Source organism: Oryctolagus cuniculus, unplaced genomic scaffold, assembly GCF_964237555.1.
Source record: "Oryctolagus cuniculus unplaced genomic scaffold, mOryCun1.1 SCAFFOLD_54, whole genome shotgun sequence".
NCBI lineage: Eukaryota > Metazoa > Chordata > Mammalia > Lagomorpha > Leporidae > Oryctolagus > Oryctolagus cuniculus.
In genome coordinates, this window is record NW_027208332.1 from 933,574 (window position 1) to 956,501 (window position 22,928).

The 22,928-nt window shown below is 39.0% G+C and overlaps 1 long non-coding RNA gene across 2 annotated transcripts in view; it reads right to left on the reverse strand.

Annotated features, from left to right (window-relative positions):
* Positions 1 to 22,526, reverse strand: part of LOC138848225 (uncharacterized) — a 47,267-nt gene extending 24,741 nt beyond the window's left edge. The window contains exons 1-3 of one of the 2 annotated variants that reach the window (XR_011386043.1): positions 20,811 to 22,526; positions 19,713 to 19,863; positions 18,189 to 18,268 (exon numbers count right to left, since the gene is read on the reverse strand). This is a non-coding gene — a long non-coding RNA (uncharacterized lncRNA). Of the gene's footprint in view, positions 1 to 18,188; positions 18,269 to 19,712; positions 20,781 to 20,810 lie in introns of those variants that run through there. The other variant, XR_011386042.1, reaches the window with a different exon arrangement.
* Positions 22,527 to 22,928: the final 402 nt, after the last annotated feature.

Here is a 22,928-nt window from a genome sequence, read left to right on the forward strand (position 1 = left end):
GCAGGGATAAGAGAAACAGAAGTTTAGAAGTAAGATGAGAGAAATGGGAATGTTGGCAGACAGAAGTAAAATGAGAGAAATAGGAATGCCCGGAGATAGAGAAATAGAGAAATAGAAAGGCCTCCCCTCAACATGGCAATGAGAAAGCTTGGATTCGGTCTGCCCAATTAGTGAGGCGATGAGAACCTGCGGCAGCTAGCAGCTTATGCGCCGCAGGTCACCGAAGACAGGCATGAATTAACATCAATAAGGCCTCCCCACAACACTGCTATGTGAGAGCTTGGATTCGGTCTGCCTGATTAAGGCGGTAAGCACAAGCAAGCAGCTCGACCAGAGTATGAGCTGCAGGTCACCGAAGATAGGCACGAACCAACACTAATAAGTCTCCCCCACAACACAGCGCTGAGAAGGCTTGGATTCGGTTTGCCTGATAGGTTTTGTAAGCACCTGCAGGCAGTTCTAGCAGAGCAGAGCATGCGCTGCAGGGCACCGAATACAGGCACGCATCAGCGCCTAAAAACCTCCTCACAACATGGCGAAGAGAGGACCCGGATTCGGTTTGCCTGATTGATAGGACTTGTAAGAACCTGTGGCAACTCTAGCAAGCAGAGCAGAGTGTGTGCCGCGGGACACCGAAGACAGGCGCGTATCAACGCCAAAAAAATAAAAAGAAAGGGGGATCTGTGGGGAGCAATTCGGACTAGACTAAGTTACTCGAATTAGGACTTATTCTATGCATCTGCTCTCCCACAATATGGCGCTGGGAGAGAAGTAAACAGCTTCCGCACAGCTGCCTCCAGTTCAACCAATAAACTGTAGGACCTACTCCTGATTAGAGGAGAGCAGCGTACTCGGCGTGTGGGCAGCCGAGTTGGGATTGGCGGAGGAGGACTATAAAGGAGGAGAGAGACGGCATGCATCAGGAACATCTATGGGGAACATCTAAGGGAACCCGTGCAGCCCCCCAGAAAGCCGGCCGGCGGTGTGCCGCTCCCCTGCGGAAGTGGGGAATGTGGCCAGGGGGAACTGCCCTTCCACGGAGGTGGAAGGGATAGTAGCCAACCCGGGAAGAACCAGCAGCAAACCCGGGGAGGGCCGAGCAGACGAAAGAACAGCGCAGGGTCTTGTGTTGCTCCTCCACGAAGAGGGGGAGCGACATAATGGTGCCGTGACTCGGAGATGAAGCCTAGGCAGGGTCCTGTGTCGTTCCTCCACGAAGAGGGGGAGCGACATAATGGTGCCGTGACTCGGATAGGAAACCTGACTCGGATATGAAGCCTAGGCAGGGTTCAGTGTCGTTCCTCCACGAAGAGGGGGAGCAACAGGAAACTACATCAAACTGTTGTTTTTTTTTTAATTTTAATTTTTTTTGACAGTCAGAGTTAGACAGTGAGAGAGAGACAGAGAGAAAGGTCTTCCTTTTGCCATAGGTTCACCACCAAAGTGGCCACCATGGCTGGCGCATTGTGGCTGGTGTGCTGTGCTGATCTGAAGGCAGGAGCCAGGTGCTTCCTCCTGGTCTCCCATGCGGGTGCAGGGCCCAAGGACCTGGGCCTACTGCACTCCCAGGCCACAGCAGAGAGCTGGACTGGAAGAGGAGCAACCGGGACAGAATCCAGCACCCCAACTGGGACTAGAACCTGGGGTTCCAGTGCCACAGGCAGAGGATTAGCCAAGTGAGCCATAGCGCTGGCCAGATTTTATTTTTATTTTATTTTATTTTTATTTTTTGGTGAGAATAAAAAATGAACGAAAGAAATACGGAAACAAACAAATCAAAAACCAGAAAAAATGAAGGGAATTGCAGATGAATAATGGAATTATTGGGTGATGTGCCCAAAAGAATAAAACCAACCTTGAATTCCAGAAAGCCCAATCCTGTGCCCTGATTTAAAAAGAGGATTCATTCATCCAGTTACCTGAATTCCATTATCCTGCATGAAAACAAAATGCAACAGCACAGCATTCAATAAAAATAGTGAAATACACAACAGGTACATGAAAAAACCCAAAGCAAAGAGCTGTAGCAAGATCTGATATTGAGTTAGCTGCAAGAGAACCGGATTTTTTTCATTTCATCCGCCCATAACTTCCCAAAGTGCTGAGGACTTCCATTTGTGTATAACCAGAAAATCACAAGCAAACTAGTTTTGGAGAAAAGTTAAATCCTTCTCTACTTCAAAAGGCTTAAATTTCATTTTCACAAACACAAAAATCATCTCGGTAAGTGTTGCTGGTAGATTTCAAACCATAAAAATCCAGTGTGTGTGCAGATTATAATGGATACTATGTGCAAACTGATGGATTTTTTTTGTTGTAATAAAAAATGAATGAAAGAGATACGGAAACAAATATAAAACCAGAAAAATTGAAGGGAATTGCGATAAATAATGGAATTATGGGCTGATGTGCCCAAAACAATCAAACTAACCTTGAATTCCAGAAAGCCAAATCCTGTGCCCTGATTTAAAAAGACCACTCACCCAGTTACCTGAATTCCATTATCCAGCATGAAAACAAAATGCAACATCAGAACATTCATTAAAAATAGTGAAATATATGAAAAATATCAAAGAAAATCCACAGCAAAAAGGCTGTAGCAAGGGTTGATATTGAGTTAGCCACAAGAGAATCGGATTTTCTCATTTCATCCACCCATAACTGGCCAAATTGTTGAGGAATTCCGAATGATTTTCACCAGTTTTGGAGAAAATTAAAACCCTTCTCTTCTACAAAAGGCTTAAATATAATTTTCACAAACACAAAAATCATCTGTGTCAGTGTTGCCTGTAGATTTTCAACTACAAAACTCCAGTGTGTAGTGCGCTTTTGTATCATAATGGATACTATGTCCAAACTGCTGTTTTTTGGTCAGAATAAAAAACAAACGAAAGAGATATGGAAACAAATAAATCAAAAACCAGAAAAATGGAGGGAATTGCAGAGGAACAATGGAATTATTGACTGATGCACCCAAAACCATGAAACCAACCTTCAAATCCAGAAAGCGAAATCCTGTGCCCTGATTTAAAAAGATATTCATCCAGTTATATTAATTCCCTTTTCCATCAAGAAAACAATATGCAACATCATCACATTCATTTAAAATAGTGAAATACAAAAAAAATGCAAGAATCCCAAAAGCAAAGAGGCTGTAGCAAGAGCTGTACTGAATAATCCACAAGAGAACTGGATTTTTCTTGTATCTTCCACCCATAACTGGCCAAATTGCTGAAGAATCCTGTTTGAGTATAACCAGAAAGCTGAAGGCAAACTCCTTTTGTAGAAAAATAAAATCCTTCTTTGTCACTCCCCCATTCGTGGAGGAACGACACTGGACCCTGCGCTGTTCTTTTGTCTGCTTGGCCCTTCCCAGGTTTGCTGCTGGTCCTTCCCAGGTTGGCTGCCAGCCCCTCCACCTCCATGGAGGGGCGGTACCCCCTGCCACTTTCCCCACTTCCGCGGAGGAGTGGCACACCACCGGCCGGCTCTCTCGGGGGCTGCTCAGGTGTTCCTTCAGATGTTCCTGGTTCATGTTGTCTCTCTCTTCCTTTATAGTCCTCTTCCACCAATCCCAACTCTGCTGCCCACATGCCCAGCACGCTGCTCTCCTCCAATCAGGAGCAGGATCAGCTCCTGCAGCTTATCAGTCAAATTGGCAAGAGGCAGCTGCGCAGAAGTTTACTCCTCCCCAGCGCCATCTTGTAGGAGAGCAGATGCATAGAATAAGTCTTAATTCCAGTAACTTAGTCTAGTCTCAGTTGCTCCCCACACTTCTTGTCTATTAAAGGATTAAATTTCATTTTCATAAACACAAAATTCATCTGGGTCACTATTACCTCTATATTTTGAACCATAAAAATCCAGTGTTTAGTGTGTTTGTAAATCATAATGGATACTATGTCCAAACTACTGTGTTTTTGGTCAGAATAAAAAACAAAGGAAAGATAGATGGAAGCAAACAAATCAAAATCCAGAAAAAAATGGAGGAATTGCAGATGAATAATGGAAAAATCAGCTGATGTGCCCAAAACAATGAAACCAACCTTCAATTCCAGAAAGCAAAATCATGTGCCCTAATTTAAATAGACCATTCATCCAGTTACCTGAATGCCATTAGTAGAATGAAACAAAATGCAACATGAAAACATTCATTAAAAGTAGTGAAATACATGAAAAATATGAAGGAAAACCCGAAGCAAAGAGGCTGTAGCAAGATTTGACAATGAGTTATTCACAAGAGTATCAGATTGTTCCCGTTTCATCCACTCACATGGCCAAATTCTGAAGAATTCTGAATGAGTATAATGAGAAAATCGCTGGCAAATGCATTTTGGAGAAAAGTAAAATCCTTCTCTTCTAAGAAAGCCTTAAATTTCATTTTCACAAGCAAAAAAATGATCTGTGTCAGTGTTGTCAGGATAATTTGAACCCTAAAACTCCACTTTATAGTGTGCTTGTAGATCATAATTGATACTATGGCAAAACTGTTATTTTCTGGTCAGAATAAAAAACGAACGAAAGAGATACGGAAACAAACAAAATAAAAACCAGAAATAAATGGATGGAATTACAGATGCACAACAGAATAATGGGCTGATGTCCCCAAAACAATAAAACCAACCTTCAAATCCAGAAAGACAAATCCTGTGCTGTGACTTTAAACTCCATTCATCCAGTTATATGAATACAATTATCCATCAAGAAAACAAATGCAACATCATAACATTCATGAAAAATAGTGAAATACACAAAAACTATGCAAGAAAACCCAAAGCAAAGAGGCTGTAGCAAGAGCTGATATGGAGTTAGCCACAAGAGAATTGGATTTATCTCCTTTCACCCACCCATAACTGGCCAAATTGCTGAGGAATTCTGATTGAGTATAACCAGAAAATCACAGACAAATTCATTATGGAGAAAAGTAAAATCCTTCTTGCCTATGAAAGGCTTACGTTTCATTTTCACAAACACAAAATTCATCTGGGTTACTGTTGCCACTAGATTTTGAACCATAAAACTCCAGTTTGTAGTGTTTTTTTGTTTTTGTTTTTGTTTTTCATAATGGATACTGCATCCAATTTGCTGTGTTTTGGGTCAGAATAATAAACTAATGAAAGAGATACAGAAACAAACAAATCAAAAACCAGAAAAAATGGAGGGAATTGCAGATGAACAATGGAATTAAACACTGAGGGGCCCCCCAAAATAAAGACAACCTCAAATTCCAGAAAGCCAAATCCTGTGCCATGATTTTAAAAGTCCATTCATCCAGTTACCTGAGTTCCATTTTCAATCAAGGAAACTTGATTGCAACATCATAACATTCATTGAAAATACTGAAATACATGGAAAATATGCAAGAAAACACAAGGCAGATAGGTTGTAGCAAGATCTGATATTGAGTTAGCTACAAGAGAATCGGATTTTTCTTTTCTGATCCACCCATAACTGGCCAAATTGCCGAGGAATTCTGGTTGATTTTCACCAGATAATTACAGGCAAACAAGTTTTGGAGAAAAGTAAAATCCTTCACAACTATGAAAGTCTTAAATTTCATTCTCACAAACAGAAAAAGCATCTGGGTCAGTGTTGCCTGTAGATTTTGAACCATGAAACTCCAGTGTGTAGTGTGTTTGTATATCATAATGGATACTATGTCCAAACTGCTGGGTTTTTTTTGGTCAGAATAGAAAATGAACGAAAGAGATAGGGCAACAAACAAATCAAAAACCAAAAACCAAAACAAAAAGGATGGAATTGCAGATGAACAATGGAATTATTGGCTGATACACCCAAAACAATAAAATTAACCTTGAATTCCAGAAAGCAAAATCCTGTGCATGATTTAAAAAGACCATTCACCCAGTGTCTGGAATGCCCTTATCCTTCAAGAAAAGAAAATGCAACATCAGAACATTCATTAAAAATAGTGAAATACCTGAAAAATATGCAAGAAAACCCAAAGCAAAGAGGCTCTAGGAAGATCTGATATTGAGATAGCCACAAGAGAATCAAATTTTCTCATTTCTTCCACCCATAACTGACCAAATTACTGAGGAATTCCGATTGGGTATAACCAGAAAATCACAGGCAAACTCATTTTGGAGGAAAGTAAAAACGTGCTCTTCAAGAAAGGCTTAAATTTCATTTTCATAAGCACAAAATTCATCTGGAGCAGTGTGGCATGTAGATTTTGAACCAAAAACTCCAGTTTGTAATGTGTTTGGATATCATAATGGATACTACATATCAAAACTGTCATTTGCTTTGTCAAAATAAAAAATGAAATAAAGAAATATGGCAAAAAATAAATAAATAAATAAATAAATGGCAGAAAAAATGGAAAGAATTGCCGATGAACAATGAAACTATCGGCTGATGGGCCCTAAACAATAAAACCAGCCTTGAATTGCTAAAAGCCAAATCCTGTGCCCTGATTTAAAATGAACATTCATACAGTTACCTGAATACAATTATCCATCAAGAAAACAAATGCCACATCATAACATTCATGAAAAATAGTGAAATACACAAAAACTATGCAAGAAAACCCAAAGCAAAGAGGCTGTAGCAAGATCTGATATTGAGTTAGACTCAACAGAATCGGATTTTTCTTGGTTCATCCACCGATAACTGGCCAAATTGCTGAGGAATTCTGCTTGATTTTAACCAGAAAATTGCAGCCAAACTCCTCTTGGAGAGAACATTAAAACCCTTCTCTTCTATAAAAGGCTTAAATGTCATTGTCAAAATCACCAAAATTATGTGGGTGAGTATTGCCTGAGGATTTAGTACCATAAAACTCCAGTTTGTAGTGTGTTTGTATATCATAATCGATACTAAATCAAAACTGTAGTGGTTTTGGTTTTTTTGGTTTTTTTTGGATACTAAATTAAAACTGTAGGGTTTTTTTTTGGGGGGGGTGAGAATAAAAATGAACAAAAGAGATACGGCAACAAAGAAATCAAAAAACAGAAAAAAAGAAGGGAATTGCAGATGAACAATGGAATTATCAGCTGATATGCCCAAACAAATAAAACCAACCTTGAATTCCAGAAAACCAAATCCTGTGCCGTGATTTAAAAGACATTCATCCAGTTGCCTGAAATCGTTAACCAGAATGAAAAGAAAATGCAACATCAGAATATTTATTAAAAATAGTGAAATACATAAAAATATGCAAGAAAACCCAAAGCAAAGAGGCTTCAGAGAGCTGATACTGAGTTAGCCACAAAAGAATCATATTTTTCTCATTGCTTTCACCCAAACTGGCCAAACTGCTGAGGAATTCCGATTGAGTATAACAAGAAAATCGCAGGCAAACCTGTTGTGGAGAAAGTAAAATCCTCCTCATCTACAAAAGAATTAAAATTCATTTTTACAAACACAAAAATCATTGGGGTCAGTGTTGACGGTAGATTTTGAACCCTAAAATCCAGTTTGTAGTGTATTTGGATATCATAATGGATACTACATCAGAACTGTCATTTTTCTGTCAAAATAAAAAACGAAAGAAAGAAATGCAGCAACAAACACTAAAAACCAGAAGAAATGGAGATAATTGCAGATGAACAATGGAATTATCGGCTGATGTGCCCTTAACAATAAAAACAACCTTGAATTCCAGAAAGCCAAATCCTGTGACTGATTTTAAAAGACCATTCGTCCAATTACCTGAATTCAGTTATCCATCAAGAAAACAAAATGCAGCATCACAACATTCATTTAAAATACTGTACATGAAAATATGCAAGAAATCCCTAAACAAAAAGACTGTAGTAAGATCTGCTATAGAGTTAGCCACAAGAGAACCGGGTTTTTTTCATTTCATCCACCCATAACCGGCCAAATTGCTGAGGAATTCTGATTGAGTATAACCAGAAAATCACAGGCAAACTCATTTTAAGAAAAATTAAAACCCTTCACTTCTACAAAAGGCTTAAATTTCACTTTCACAAACACAAAATTCATCTGGGTGAGCATTGCCTTTAGATTTTGAACCCTAAATCTCCTGTTTGAAGTGTGCTTGTATATCATAATGCATACTTACTCCAAACTGCTGTTTGTCCCCCCCCACCCCCCCGCTTTGGTCAGAATAAAAAAATGAATGAGATACAGAAATAAAACAAACCAAAAACCAGAAAAAATGGAATTATCAGATGATGTGCTCAAAACACTGAAAACAACTTCAAATTCCAGAAAGCCAAATCCTGTGCCCTGATTTAAAAAGACAATTCTTCCAGTTACCTTAATTCCCTTTTCTATCAAGAAAACAAAATGAAGCATCATAACATTCATGAAAAATAGTGAAATACACAAAAACTATGCAAGAAAACCCAAAGCAAAGAGGCTGTAGCAAGAGCTGATATTGAGTTATCCACAAGAGAATCGGATTTTTCTCCTTTCATCCACCCATAACTGGCTAAATTGCTGAGGAATTCCGATTGAGTATAATCAGAAAATCGCAGGCAAACTCATTTTGGAGAAAAGTAAAATCCTTCTCTTCTATGAAAGGCTTAAATTTCATGTTCACAAACACAAGATTCACCTGGGTCAGTGTTGCATGTAGATTTTGGACAATAAAACTCCATTTGTAGTGTATTTGGATATCATAATGGATATTTATCTAAACTGTGGTGTTTTTTTTTTTTTGGTCAAAATAAAATAACAAATGTTAGAGATATGGAAACAAAAATCAAAAACCAGGGAATTGCAGATGAACAATGGAATTATTGGCTGATAAATCCAAAACAATAAAAACCAGCCTTGAATTCCAGAAAGCCAAATGCTGTGCACTGATTTTTTAAAAAAAAAAAATCCAGTTACCTGAATTCCATTATCCAGCATGAAAACAAAATGCAACATCAGAATATTTATGAAAAATAGTGATATACACAAAAACTATGCAAGAAAACCCAAAGCAAAGAGCTGTAGCAAAATCTGATATTGAGTAGCCACAGAGAATTGGATTTTTCTCATTTCATCCACCCATAACTGGCCAAATTGTTGAGGAATTCCAATTGATTTTAAGCAGAAAACTGCAGTCAAACTTGTTATGGAGTAAAGTAAAAACCTCTTCTATGAAAGGCTTAAATTTCATTTTCACAAACACAAAAAACATCTGGGTCAGTGTTGCATATAGATTTTGAACCATAAAACTCTAGTTTGTAGTGCCTTTGGATATCATAATGGATACTACATCAAAACTGTGGGGTTTTTTGTTTGGTCAGAACAAAAAAAAAATGAACAAAATGGATTCAGAAACAAACAAATCAAAAACCAGAGAAAATGGAGGGAATTGCAGATGAACAGTGGAATTATCAGCTGATGTGCCCAAAACAGTGAAACCAACCTCGAATTCCAGAAAGTGGAATCCTGTGCCCTGATTTAAAATGACCATTCATCCTGTTACCTGAATTCCATTATCCAGCAGGTAAACAAAATGTAACATCATAACATTCATTATAAATGGTGAAATACAAGAGAAGTGTGTGAGAAAACCCAAAGAAAAGAGATGTAGGGCTGGTGCTGCGGCTCACTAGGCTAATCCTCTGCCTTGCAGCACCGGCACACCAGGTTCTAGTCCCAGTCAGGTCTTCAGATTCTGTCCCAGTTGTCCCTCTTCCAGGCCAGCTCTCTGCTGTGGCCAGGGAGTGCAGTGGAGGATGGCCCAAGTGCTTGGGCCCTGCATCCCATGGGAGACCAGGAGAAGCACCTGGCTCCTGCCATCGGATCAGCGCGGTGCACCAGCCACAGTGCGCTGGCCGTGGTGACCATTGGAGGGTGAACCAATGGCAAAGGAAGACCTTTCTCTCTGTCTCTCTCTCTCTCACTGTCCACTCTGCCTGTCAAAAAATAAAAATAAAAAAAATAAAAAAAGAAATGTAGCAAGATCTCATATTGAATTAGCTACAAAAGAATTGGAGTTTTTACATTTCATCCATCCACACCTGGCCAACTTGCTGTAGAATTCCGATGCAGTATAACCAGAAAATCACAGGTAAACTCATTTTGGACAAAAGTAAAAGCTTTCTCTTCTATGAAAGTGTTAAATTATATTTTCACAAACATAAAAATCATTTCATCAGTGTTGCCTCTAGATTATGAAGCATAAAATTCCAGTTTGTATTGTGTTTGTGTATCATAATGGATACTACATCCAAACTGCTGGTTTTTTTTTGTTAGAATAGAAAACGAAGGAAAGAGATACAGCAATAAATTAAAAACCAGAAAAAATAGAAGGAATTGCAGATGAACAATGGAATTATCAGCTAATGTGCCCAAAACAATAAAATCAACCATCAATTCCAGAAAGCCAAATCCTGTGCCATGATATAAAAAGACCATTCATCCTGTTACCTGAATTCCATTATCCAGCAGGAAAACAAAATTCAACATCATAACATTCATGAAAAATAGTGAAATACAAGAAAAATATGCAAGAAAACCCAAAGCAAAGAGGCTGTAGTAAGATCTGATATTGAGTTAGCCACAAGAGAACCGGATTTTTCTCGTTTGATTCACCCATCACTGGCCAAATTGCTGAGGAATTCCAATTGATTTTCACCAGAATATTGCAGGAAAAGTCATTGTGTGTGTGTGTGTGTGTGTGTGTTTTGCTTACAACTTGTTACTACTTGAATTCTTTATTTACTGGAGGGTTCTCCTTGTGTATAAATTAAAAGTATGTCATTGTAATAATAATAAGAGTAAATTAGAAAGGTAGGGGGTGGGAGCGAGAGTGGAAGAGAGAGATGGTATAGTGGGAAATATCATTATTCTCTTAAAACCAGATTTGTCAAATACATGAATTTTGCTATGTTCATTTACATTTTTAAGATTTTTTTAATCTACATGAAACAGAGTTACAAAGAGGCAGAGGCAGAGATAGAGAGGGAGTGAGAGAAAGAGAAAGAAAGAGAGAGAGGAATCTTCCACCTACTGGTTTACTCTCAAACGGGCCACAACCAGGAGCCAGGAGCTTCTTCCAGGTCTCCCATAGGGGTGCAGGGGCCCAAGGACTTGGGCCATCTTCTAATGCTTTACCAGGCCAAAGCAGGGAGCTAGATTGGAAGTTGAGCAGCAAGTTCTTGAACTGTCAGTCATATGGGATGCCAGCACTGCAGGTGGCACCTTTATCTGCTATGTCACATTGTTTGCCCCTCCATTATTTAAATAAAAATTATTTTATAATTGGTATAGGCAGTTTAGAAATAAAGATATATAATTGAGCAATGAACTTAGGAAATAAAATTCAAATACACTAATAATAAAAAATGCAAAACAACAGTGAGATGACATTTTAATGACTCAATTGATGATTCTTTTTTTAACTTTTTTAATAAATATAAAATTTTCAAAGTACAACTTTTGGACTATAGCGGCTTCTCCCCATAACCTCCCTCCCACCTGCAACCATCCATCTCCCACTCTTTCTCCCATTCCATTCACATCAAGATTCATTTTCAATTATCTTTATATACAGAAGATCTACTTAGTATTTACTAAGTAAAGATTTCAACAGTTTGCACCCACACAGAAACACGAAGTATAGAGTACTGTTTTAGTAATAATTTTACCAACAATTCACACAGTACAACACATTAAGGACAGAGATCCTACATGGGGAATAAGTGCACAGTGACTTCTGTTGTTGATTTAACAGTTCACATTCTTATTTATGATGTCAGTAATCACCTGAGGCTCTTGTCATGAACTGCCAAGGCTAGGGAAGCCTCTTGAGTTCACCAACTCCGATCTTTAGACAAGGCCATAGTCAAAGTGGAAGTTCTCTCCTCCCTTCAGAGAAAGGTACCTCCTTCTTTGATGGCCTGTTCTTTCCACTGGATCTCACTCACAGAGTTCTTTCATTCAGGTAATTTTTTTTTTTGCCACAGTGTGAAACTGTTAATCATAGGATAATCGGTTGTCAGTAAAACAGGATGCTTCAAATATAAATAGCCACAAAATATTTTTGTAAAGGTTAGATTTGTCTCTATGAAGTTGGTTTTAATGATTACAATGATGATTATAATGGATAATATAAAAAACTGGTTTTTAAGATGTTAATAATTTCTGTGTTAATACAATATATTTTTCTATTCAATAGAACAGAAACATAGAAAAAATGATGGAGGTCCATAAAAAAATGATACAAAGTGATTCTAGTTAATAAAAAACGACATCAAGCACCAGCATTGTGGCGCTGTTAGTTAAGCTACCACCTGTGATGCCAGCATACTCTATGAGAGCTGGTTTAGGTGCCTAATGCCTCACTTTGAATCCAGCTTCCTGCTAATGTTAATTCTAATGCTTCCATCAGTAGAGGATGGCCCAAGTACGTGGGCCTCTGCCACCCCAATAGGAGACTCAGATGGGGTTCCAGGCTGCTAGTTTCTGGGCCAGCCCCAAGCTTTGGGGTCATTTGGAGCAATAACTCAGAAGTTGGAAGATCTCTCAATCTCTCTCTCTCTCTCTCACACACACACACACATTCATGGCCTTTTAAAATTATTTCTTTATTCATTTGAAAGAGTTACAGAGAGAGATCTTCAATGTTTGGTTCATTCCCCAAATGGCTGCAACAGCTGAGGCTGGCCAGGCTGATCCAGGACACAGGAGTTTCTTTCATTTATCCCACATGGAGGCAGGGACCCAAGGACCCAGACCATTCTCCCCCACTTTCGCAGGTGTATCATCAGGGAGCTGGATGGGACTCAAACTGGCACCCATGTGGGATGCTGGCACTGCAGATGGTGCCTTAATCTGCTGCATCAAGCACTTATCTCTATTTATTTTACAGGCAGAGTTGGAGAGAGAGAGGGAGAGAGAGAAAAAGAGAGAGAGAGAATCTTGCATTCTCTGGTTCATACCCAAATGGTTGCAGTATCTGAGGTTGGGCCAGCCAGAAGCCAGGAGCCAAGGGTTTCATCCTGATCTCCCACATACATCCAGGGTTTCAAGCACTTGTGTCATCCTCCAGTGCTTTTCTGGGTGCATGAGTATCAGCTGGATTTGATTTGGGGCATGAACCATTGGATGGAAGACTTTTCTCTCTGTCTCTCCCACTCTATCTATAACTTGGCCTCTCAAATAAATAGACTAATCCTAATTAATGTTAACTATTTAAACCAACTGAAAGGATGGGATTCCTCCCAAATTCCTATTAATCAGTTAGCATGATCTTAATTATAAAATCAGAAAAAAGATACAACAAAGAAAATGAACTAAAGACCAATATCTTTGATGAGCATAGATGTAGAAATCCTCAACAAGTTACTATAAAATAGAATCTAACAGAATATCAGAAAGATCATCCACCCAGACCAAGTAAGATTTAACTATTGTATGCAAGGATTGTTTAACATGCACAAATCAATAAATATGATACATCATATTAGTAAATTGAAGAATGAAGACCATATGTATGATTATATAAATAGAGGCAGAAAGGGGTCAGCACTGTGATTCACTTGGTTAATCCTCTGCCTGTGGTGCCAGCATCCCATATGTGTGCCGGTTCTAGTCCTGGTTGCTCTGCTTCCAGTCCAGCTCTCCGCTGTGGCCCGGGAGGGCAGTGGAGGATGGCCCAAGTGCATGGACCCCTGCACCCACACGGGAGACCAGGAAGAAGCACCTGGCTCCTGGCTTTGGATTGGTGCAGCACTGGCCATAGCAGACATTAGGGGGATGAACCAATCGAAGGAAGATCTTTCAGTCTCTCTCTCTCACAGTTTATAACTCTACCTGTCCAATAAAAAAATAGATGCAGAAAAATCATTTGATAAAACACAAAATCCTTTCATGATACAATCTTAAGCAAATTGGGAATAGAGGGAGCGTTTCTCAACATAAGATAATGTATGTCAAACATATGATAATATATGACAAATCAACAGTCACCATAATTTTGATGAAAAATTGGAAGCATTTTCATGGAGATTCAGAACCAGACAAGGATGTCCAGTTTCACCACTACAATTCAATACAATTCTGGATGTTTTAACCAGAGCCACTAGACAAAAAGAAATAAAAGGTATAAAGTTGGGAAAGAAAGATGTCAAATTATCCCTGTTTGCAGAGTATATGATCCGATACATAGGGGAACCAAAAGATTTCACTAAGTGATTATTGGAATTCATAAGAGAAATTTGCAAAGTTACTGGATACAAAATCAACACACAGATAACAAAAGCTTTTATATACACAATGTCATGGCTGAGAAAGAACTTGTAAGATCAGTCTCATTCACAATAGCTACAGAAAATTAAATCCTTTGGGATAAATTTAACCAAAGATCCAATTAAAGATTTCTCTAATGAATGTTACAAGACATTAAAGAAAAAATAGAAAAAGACAAAAAAATAGAAAACTCTTCCCTATTCATGGCTTGGAAAAAATAATTTATCAAACTCTTCATATTACCCAAAACAATTTACAGATTCAATGCAGTCCTAATCAACATATTGAAACATTCTTCTCAGATCTGGATAAAATGAACCTAAAATTCATATGATATCATAAGACCAAAAATAGCTAAAGAAATCATAAACAATAAAAATAGATCTGGAGGCATCACAATACCAGACTTCAAGAAATATTACAGGGCAGATATAATCAAGTCAGTTTGGTATTGGCAAAAAATTAAACAGATTGACCAATGGAATAGACCTGAGACTCCAGAAATTCACTAATGCATCTACAACCAAGAAATCTTTGACAAGTGACCTAAAATCACTTGCTGAGAAAGGGCATTCTTTTCAACAAATGATGCTGGGAAAATTGGAACTCTGTATGCATGAGTATGAAAAAAAAACAGTATCTTATACCCTATAAAATCATCTCATAGTGGATCAAGGATTTAAATCTAAGGCCTAAAACAATCCAATTACTCAAGGAAAACATAGGGGAAACACGACAAGACATTGACTCAGGCAAAGACTTCTTGGAAAACACCTCAGAAACACAGGCAATAAAGGCAATCATAGACAAGTGAGATTACATGAAGTAGGGAGTGCCTACAATAGAAAGGAAACAGTCAACAAATTAAGAGAAAATCAACAAAATAGGATAAAATATTCAAAAATTATAAATTCCATAGAGGACTAATACTAGGATATATAAAGAGCTCAAGAAACTCAACAACAAAACAAGCAATCGAGTTAAGAAATAGGCTAAGGATATAAACAGAGATTTTTCAAAGGATGGAATACAAATGGCCAACAGACACATGGAAAGATGCTCAGGGTCACTCGCCATCAGGAAAATGCATATAAGTTCCATAATGTGGCTTTGCTTCACAACATAAGAATAACTATCACACAAATCGAACAACAGCAAATTGTGGTGAGGATGTGGGCAAATGTACCCTAATCCAATGTTTATGTGAATGCAAATTAATACAGCCAGCATTGGAAGACAGTATGGAGATTTCTGAGAAATCTGAAAATAGATTTCCCATATGATTTAGCAATCCCAGTCCTGGGAATGTACCCAAATAAAATGAAATCCTCTTACTAAGGACTTACCTGTACCTTCTGTTTATTGTAGCTCAATTCACAACAGCTAAGACAATGGAATCAAACCAGATGTCCATCAATTGATAAATAATTAATGAAACTCTGATATATATACATACAGACACACACACACACACGCATGCATGCACACTATGGAATGCTACTCAATCATTAAAAAGAATGAAATCCTTTCTTTTGCAAGACACTAGATGCAACTGGAGACTATTATGTTTAGTAAAATATGCCAGCCCCATAAAGATAAATATCATGTTTCCTGATTTGTTGTAACTACTATACAGAGCAAAAAAAAATGTAGTGCATATGATCAAAATTGATGTTTTTACATTTGACTTTTTTGGCCCTTGTCTACACTCTTGAGAATCAAAATTTTTTATTTAAAACTTGTTCCTGGTTTAATTCTTTTTTAATGGAGCATTAAGCTTGTGTGTGTAAAGTAAATTAAAAATATGTCATTGTAGGGGCCGGGCCTGTGGTGTAGTGGATAAAGCCACTGCCTGCAGTGCAGCCATCCGACATGGGCGCTGGTTCGAATCCAGGTTGTTCTACTTCTGAATCAGCTATCTTCTGTGGCGGAAAAGCAGTGGAAGATGGCTCAAGTCCATGAGAGATGCAGTAGGAACTCCTGACACCTGGTTTCAGTTCAGCTCAGCACTGCCCTTGAGGCCACTAATCATATTATGACTAAAAATTATTTTTGTTCCATAGTAACCTTCCCAATCACAAAAATACAAGTCTAGATTCCTAAATTATTTTTAATTAATAATTTAATATAGTGTAATTTTTCAAGAATATTTGAGTATAATTAGCATTCAAAATTTGTATATACTCAAGTTATGCAACCTGATGTTTTGACATGTGAGGGGACTTTTAAAGGTTTATCAAAAATTCACCTTATCTTGTAATCGCAGTTTTCAAGAACCTCTTTGTGAGGGGATTTCAAGCTTTTAGAAAATTCACATTTTTATCCTATTTTTAAGAAACCTTTTTGTGCCCCCTTGTACATATATATTATTTAATGATAGGACAATCAAACTAACAAATCAATCATCTTATATGGTTTGTAAAAAATACTTAAGATCTTAACAAGTTGTATCTCATACTGTATTCATTTTTCATATACTGTGCAATGTTTTAGGTCTCAAGGAGTCAATTTATCTACTAACTGCAAATACATGTCATTAAACTACCATTTTATTTCTTCTATTCTCAGCCCCTGGTAACCACTATTCTGTTCTGTGCTTAAGTTTAATGTTCCTAGATTCCTCATGTATGTGAGATTGTGTGGTATTTATCTTTGTGTCTTATTTCAAGCATTCTGATATCCACATTCATATATTTGGATCCATTTTTGGAGATGATTCGCAAGAAAATTCTACCTAGATTTTGAAAAGATGTATGTATTAGAGAGTGAGTGAGTGAGAGCTTCCAATCACTGGTTCACTCCCCAAATGTCTGCGAAGCAAGTGCTGGGCCAGGCTAGAACTAGGAACACCATCCTGGTCTCCCACATGGGTGTCAGGAACTCACATACTAAGGTTATCACCATTGCTTCCCAGGTGCATTAGCAGGAAGCTCAATTGGAAGCAGAGGCAGGATCTGATAGTTGTTGTACCCATAGTTATATATGGTAATGCAATCTAAGTATGAATAAAGATTTGATTGAATGGGGTTGCAGTAAATTCATTGCTTTTTTTATCATGAAAAGTTTAAAGACAAATCAATATTTCCAGTAAAATTATTGTTTGCTCTTGTTAGAATTAGAATGGAAGAGAGAAAGCTGAAGGAGAAAGAAAAGGTGTCTGTATTTGTAGAAAGATTGGGAATCACAGCTCCAGTGGAGTGAGTCCAGTCTTGGTGGTGTAGAGGAAGGTGTGTTTCCCTTATCATGTCCTCCATTCAACCCATGGGATAGGAAGCCAAGTGCAATTAGAACACATCTGATTGTCATTTAGAATTTGCTCTGAAGTTATGGGAGTTGCTCATGGCCCCTTTCCATGACAAATGACTCTTTCAGGTGAAGACTGTAATTAGCAATGTGTTGAGTAGGTGGTATCCTTTGGGAGATGCAATTTTCCCTACAACATTTCATTAATGAAAAACCTAAGAATATTAACAAATTATTCACAAAAAAGTGCCCAATCAACCCAAGCTTGTGAGGTTACTCAGACATCTAAGCACACAATCCTGCACGAGGGCCCCCTGACCAAAATTCACATCTCATTCCCTTGCCACAGCTGTAACATTCTGTTCCTCATTTGTTATTGTGGCCCAGGTAAATGGAGTCTTGCAGTCACACGCAAGCATGAGCAATATGAGAAGATCAACATCTTACAAAGAGATTACAGAATTTATAAATCCAGAATCTATAACCCAAAGGTTTTACAGGACCCCAGATGTTAGCAGGAAAGAAAATGCCTGGGGAAATGGTTCTGAATCTATCACTGTTGATAATGAAGCCTTTGTGTAGAATTAACAGCAAACCTGATTCAAGTGGCTGAAATGTTAATACCAGAAAAAAGGAACTTCAAAAACCCTTCACATGACATTAAACAGAAACAGAAACACCAAAAAATACATTCAAAATCAAGATTATGCACTGTATGCTCTGAAACTCTTAACCACTGCAAACACGAAGATGAACTGTACCTGTATCTTTATCGGGAATCAAGAAGGCAGGACTGCCTGTTGCTCAAACATCTACACCCACACCTGAGCAGTTTCTAGACCTGTAGGGAAGATGTTTTAGAAATGGAAACATGTGTTAAATGATGACTTATTTTTAACACCCCTACCTTCCTTATGAAAACAGATGCCATCATTTACTTCCCCTCAAAGTACTTATTTTCCCCATACAAACAACTGATAGCATTTGTTGTCTATTCTTCTTTTGTCAGAATAGAAACACCAGATTTCAAGACTTTGTTTTAGAAGTCACTATCTAGAACTCTTCGTGTGTGCACTTTTTGTGCCCAATTTCATGCAATTTGGGTTTACAATTCTGGTGTATGGGGGATGCTGACAAATTAGCATCAACAACATATTTTCTAAACCTGAAAGACTTGACTGGAATGATGATCATGCTTTTTTTTTCCTCTGCTGGATTTACATTCAGGCAATTTACTCAAATGTTTGGCCTTATTTGAATTATTAAGGTGACTTGTAATAAAATGTTACATAATTTTCTAAGAATGAGAATTTACTTTAACTGGAGTATCTAATAAAAAACAGTGTGCAATACATTGCATGCATTGCAGTCCATGTTTAGCTAATTAGTAAGAAAGACAAAACAGGGGCTGAACACTGGAGCTGGCCTCACCTCAACAAAAGGCCAAGACTTATGCTGTTGAAGAGATGTCTGAGTTTGCCACACACTATCAACATCAGACAATGTGTCTGCATGACTACGATGAATCAACACAAAAGATTTTGTGTAATCATGTCTCAAAAACGAAAAGGGGACACATTCCAAATCCTGAAAATGCCCATTATGTCCCTCTTGTCATTTCCATAACTGATTGGTCCTTCTTATGAATTAGCTTTAGTTCCACTCCATTCTCTCTGCCTCCTAGATAAGAACTACTCATATTACCTGGACAGAATAAAATTAACTTCCTTAAAACATCCAATGCAGAGAAGCTTCTTAATTCCTTAAACATTAACCAATATATGTGAAACAAGCACGAATCCATTAAGAAATCCCTTGGGGAAGCAGCCTCTGAGTGATAAACTACACAATCATGTATGGCCTGCTGTCATATTTATTACTCTAAGTATTTATACCTCTTTGGACAACAGCTGTCATACTGATGGTCTTTGGGAAAAGTGATCTCATAAAATATTTTTTGTCAGTTTCGGCAACACAGTACAATAAATAAATATGTAGCTTAAAAGTAAATTTACAGGAGGAAACAATAATACTGTCAATATCCAACAAAAATCTAAAAGAAAATTATAAAGTTGAATATGAAATTCATTGGACCCCTGAAATCCAAGGGATATTTTAATTTATCTTCTCAGTAAATCAAAGTCATAGAACATGTACTAATAAACAAGTTGTTTGAACACTAAAATCTCTGCACAAGAAAATGGGGACAAATACCAAATATACATTTTATCATACTACAGGTGCAAATTCTCAAATTCATAAGCCTTCTCCACAGTGATTCTTACCCTCTCAGGCAGCTTCATTTGGCACACATTACACGCTGAATACAACTCTCTGGAGCCAAAAACTGCTGGGTCCTGAACTTTTCAGGTCTGGCGCTACTTAGCTAAAGTGGTTTTTCCTTGGCTTCGGTCACACCCTTCTCCCTTCTCAAGTCTGAAAAATCAAGTTGCATATACGAGCATCTGAGTAACTGACTGCTTTATCTCCCAGCAATGGAAACTGTGGTTAGAAGGAAATCTGAACGTCCCAAGGGCTTAAAGATACAGACAGCAGGCAGGTGTACCAGGAGTTTCAACCCAGCTCAAGTCAGCTGCTCCCAGGAAAAGGCTCAGGGCCAGGGGCTGCCCCCAGTGACTCAGGGACTGTCATTCACTAGGCATTCCTGGAAAGAGGCATGTTGGACATCATGCCCAGGCAGTTTTAGGAACCAAACAAGAAAAAGAAAGGAGGGTGGGTGGAGGTGACAGCACCCTGTGAAGTTTGCAAAGAGGAACATCAACCCAATGAAGTTCCAATGTCCATGCTTAAGGAGCGTAAAATCAGGAGAGGTGCACGGATATTTTGCACTGGAGGGACGGGTGGGCATTCTCTACTTTCCTCTCTTGTAAAATGGTCACCAAAGTATACCCTTTAATGTGTCATGGTGATGCCGGCTCTGCCTCTGAGCTCTGCAAGTTCATCATCAGATGGCATCCCCAACCCTTGTCTGAAAAGCTGAGCAAAGTAAGACTTCCATTTCTGAGTTCCCCAGCTTGTAATGTGCATGGCTGGCGAGAAAGGAGGACTGATGACCCCCAACCTCCTCGCCGCGTGAACGCCACAGCGCAGTCCACTCTCCCGATCTCCCTCCGTCCTCTCCACACAACCTGGGGAGAGGCGGACTGTGTGCACGGAGACGGAGAGGAGGCTCTGGAGCGAGCCGAGGTTACTGGTGCAGGGACGGGGCTGTCGCCCGTGTCCGGAGCCGGCCCAGCCCTCAGCGGTGGGGTCCACAGATGGAAGAGCTCACGTGGGGGAAGTCCAGGTCCCTCTGTAGCTGGTTCTGGCAGGATCCACCTGCCCCACAGCCCCTTCTGGAAAACCTGGCCCCACACACTCACCACTTCCTGCTCGCGAGGTCCAGGGCTTCCTCTTCTCAGAGCTGAGGAGGCTGAGCCACCGCGGGACGCTCTGCCCTCTACAGGCTGGACGCCACTAGGACACAGGGATCTCGCGAGATTACAAAGTAGACCCGCCACCTTCACTGGGGCCCCTGATTGGACAGGTGCCAAGCCGATGGGCATTCGGGGCGTCACGAAAGCCGTAGCCAATCAGCACGCTCCCTGGCACAGTGGGCGTGGGGAGGCTGCTGCCAGGCGACGTGAGTGCTGGGCGGGTTTGGTGTCTGAGGCCGCCGCCTCTGTTGCTTGAGTTCCTGGCGTCGCTGTCACCTCCGTGTCCTGCGGGGCTCTCTGGACCTCTAGAGTTCGCCGTGAGCTGCAGAAGCCGCTCCAGGTGAGTCACCACTAACTGCGGTGCATGTACTTCTGGTCTTGTGTTTCTACATATTCCCCAACGATTTCTCTTCTGGGAAGTTGTACAGGTGTGCAATGTTCATTTGAACAAGGTTTAAAGATATAGCGTAGTGAATCTTCTTGATTCGTTTTTCTTCTAGATACGTGTTTTCTAGTCTTTAGTCCTTTAATATGATTTCCTATTTCTTGCTGTTAGTAATGACAGGTTTTTAAATTTATTTGAAAGGCAGAGGGAGAGATGGGGGGAGGAGGAGGGAGAGGTCTTCCATCCACTGGTCACTCGCCAGATGGCCACAAGGCCAGAACTGGGCCAATCCAAAGCCAGGAGCCAGGAGCTTCTTCCCCGTCTCCGATGTGGGTGCAGGGGCCCAAGGACTTGGACCATCTTCCACTGCTTTCCCAGGCCATAGAAGGGAGCTGGATCAGAAGTGGAGCAGCTGGGACTCGAACCAGCACCCATATGGGATGCTCTGGTAATGACATTTTACCCAGTAATCTTGTTACCCCCACTTGTCAGTTGTATGTGGTTCGGGATTACATTGATTGCCTGTATGTAATGGGCGTTATCTGGGTATATTATGGGTATATATATGTTATCTGGTTTATTTAAAGGTTGATGCGTGTTTTTATTTTTCAATTTCCCTGTTAAAGAGAGATGGGAAGAAGGCAGCAGGCATGTCTGGGTACGTTCCCAGGGGAAAAGCTTTCCCTGATCTTGTATTAAGTAGTTTGTTGTAGGTCCATTTTAGAGCATCTTGATCATATACAGGAAATCACTGTTTTTGCATTTTTGCCGGAAGTTCATTTTTTTCTGCCTGGATACTGTATTTTATTTTACATATTTTAAAAATGCTTTTTGACACTTAATAGAAATGATTGTGTAATTGCCTCACTTTTTCTACCTACCTGGATGATTTACAGGGTTTGTTTGAGAATGGTGAATGCTCTTCAAATTTTATGTGTCTTGCTTGTTATTGATCTATTGTGTTTTCTTGTATGATTGTATTCATATAATAATAATTTCCATATGATATCACCTGTTTATGAAACAGATGCTGTTTAATTTTATTTTTAATCCATATCCTGAAGTTCTTTGCATCATAGATACAACAATGACTTCCCCAAAGTAATTGAAATATATCCTCCGTTTAGTTCCAATTGGAGCTTGTTGGGGAAACTTCATTTTTTTTCTTTCTTAAAAGTTTGAAATATTCCATATGTCTGGACCCAAAATTTGTTTGTGGAACTTTTTTCTTGGTTGATTTGACTTCTTAAAAATTGGTTCAACTTATTAAATTATATAGAAATTTTTCTATTTCATTTTATATTTGTAATTTGGGAAACTGACTTTCAAAATGTAGCAGATTTTGATCTCCAGAGTCAAATTTTTACTTTTATGAATTTAGGAAAATCCTTAGTATTAGTAAGTTCTATAAGCTCTATAAAGACCGGTTCTGTTTTCATTTCCTGCAATTAGTTATTGGTTTATTTATTTTCTTAACTTTTTTTTAATTTTCTTAACTTTTAAAGTATGTTTTTCATTATATGTTTCTGTAGTACTTTTGTGACTACCAACTATTTATTTGGATAGGCAGAGTTAGACAGTGAGAGAGAGAGAGACAGAGAGAAAGGTCTTCCTTTTCTGTTGGTTCACCCTCTAAATGGCTGCTACAGCCAGTGCGCTTTGAAGATCCGAAGCCTGGA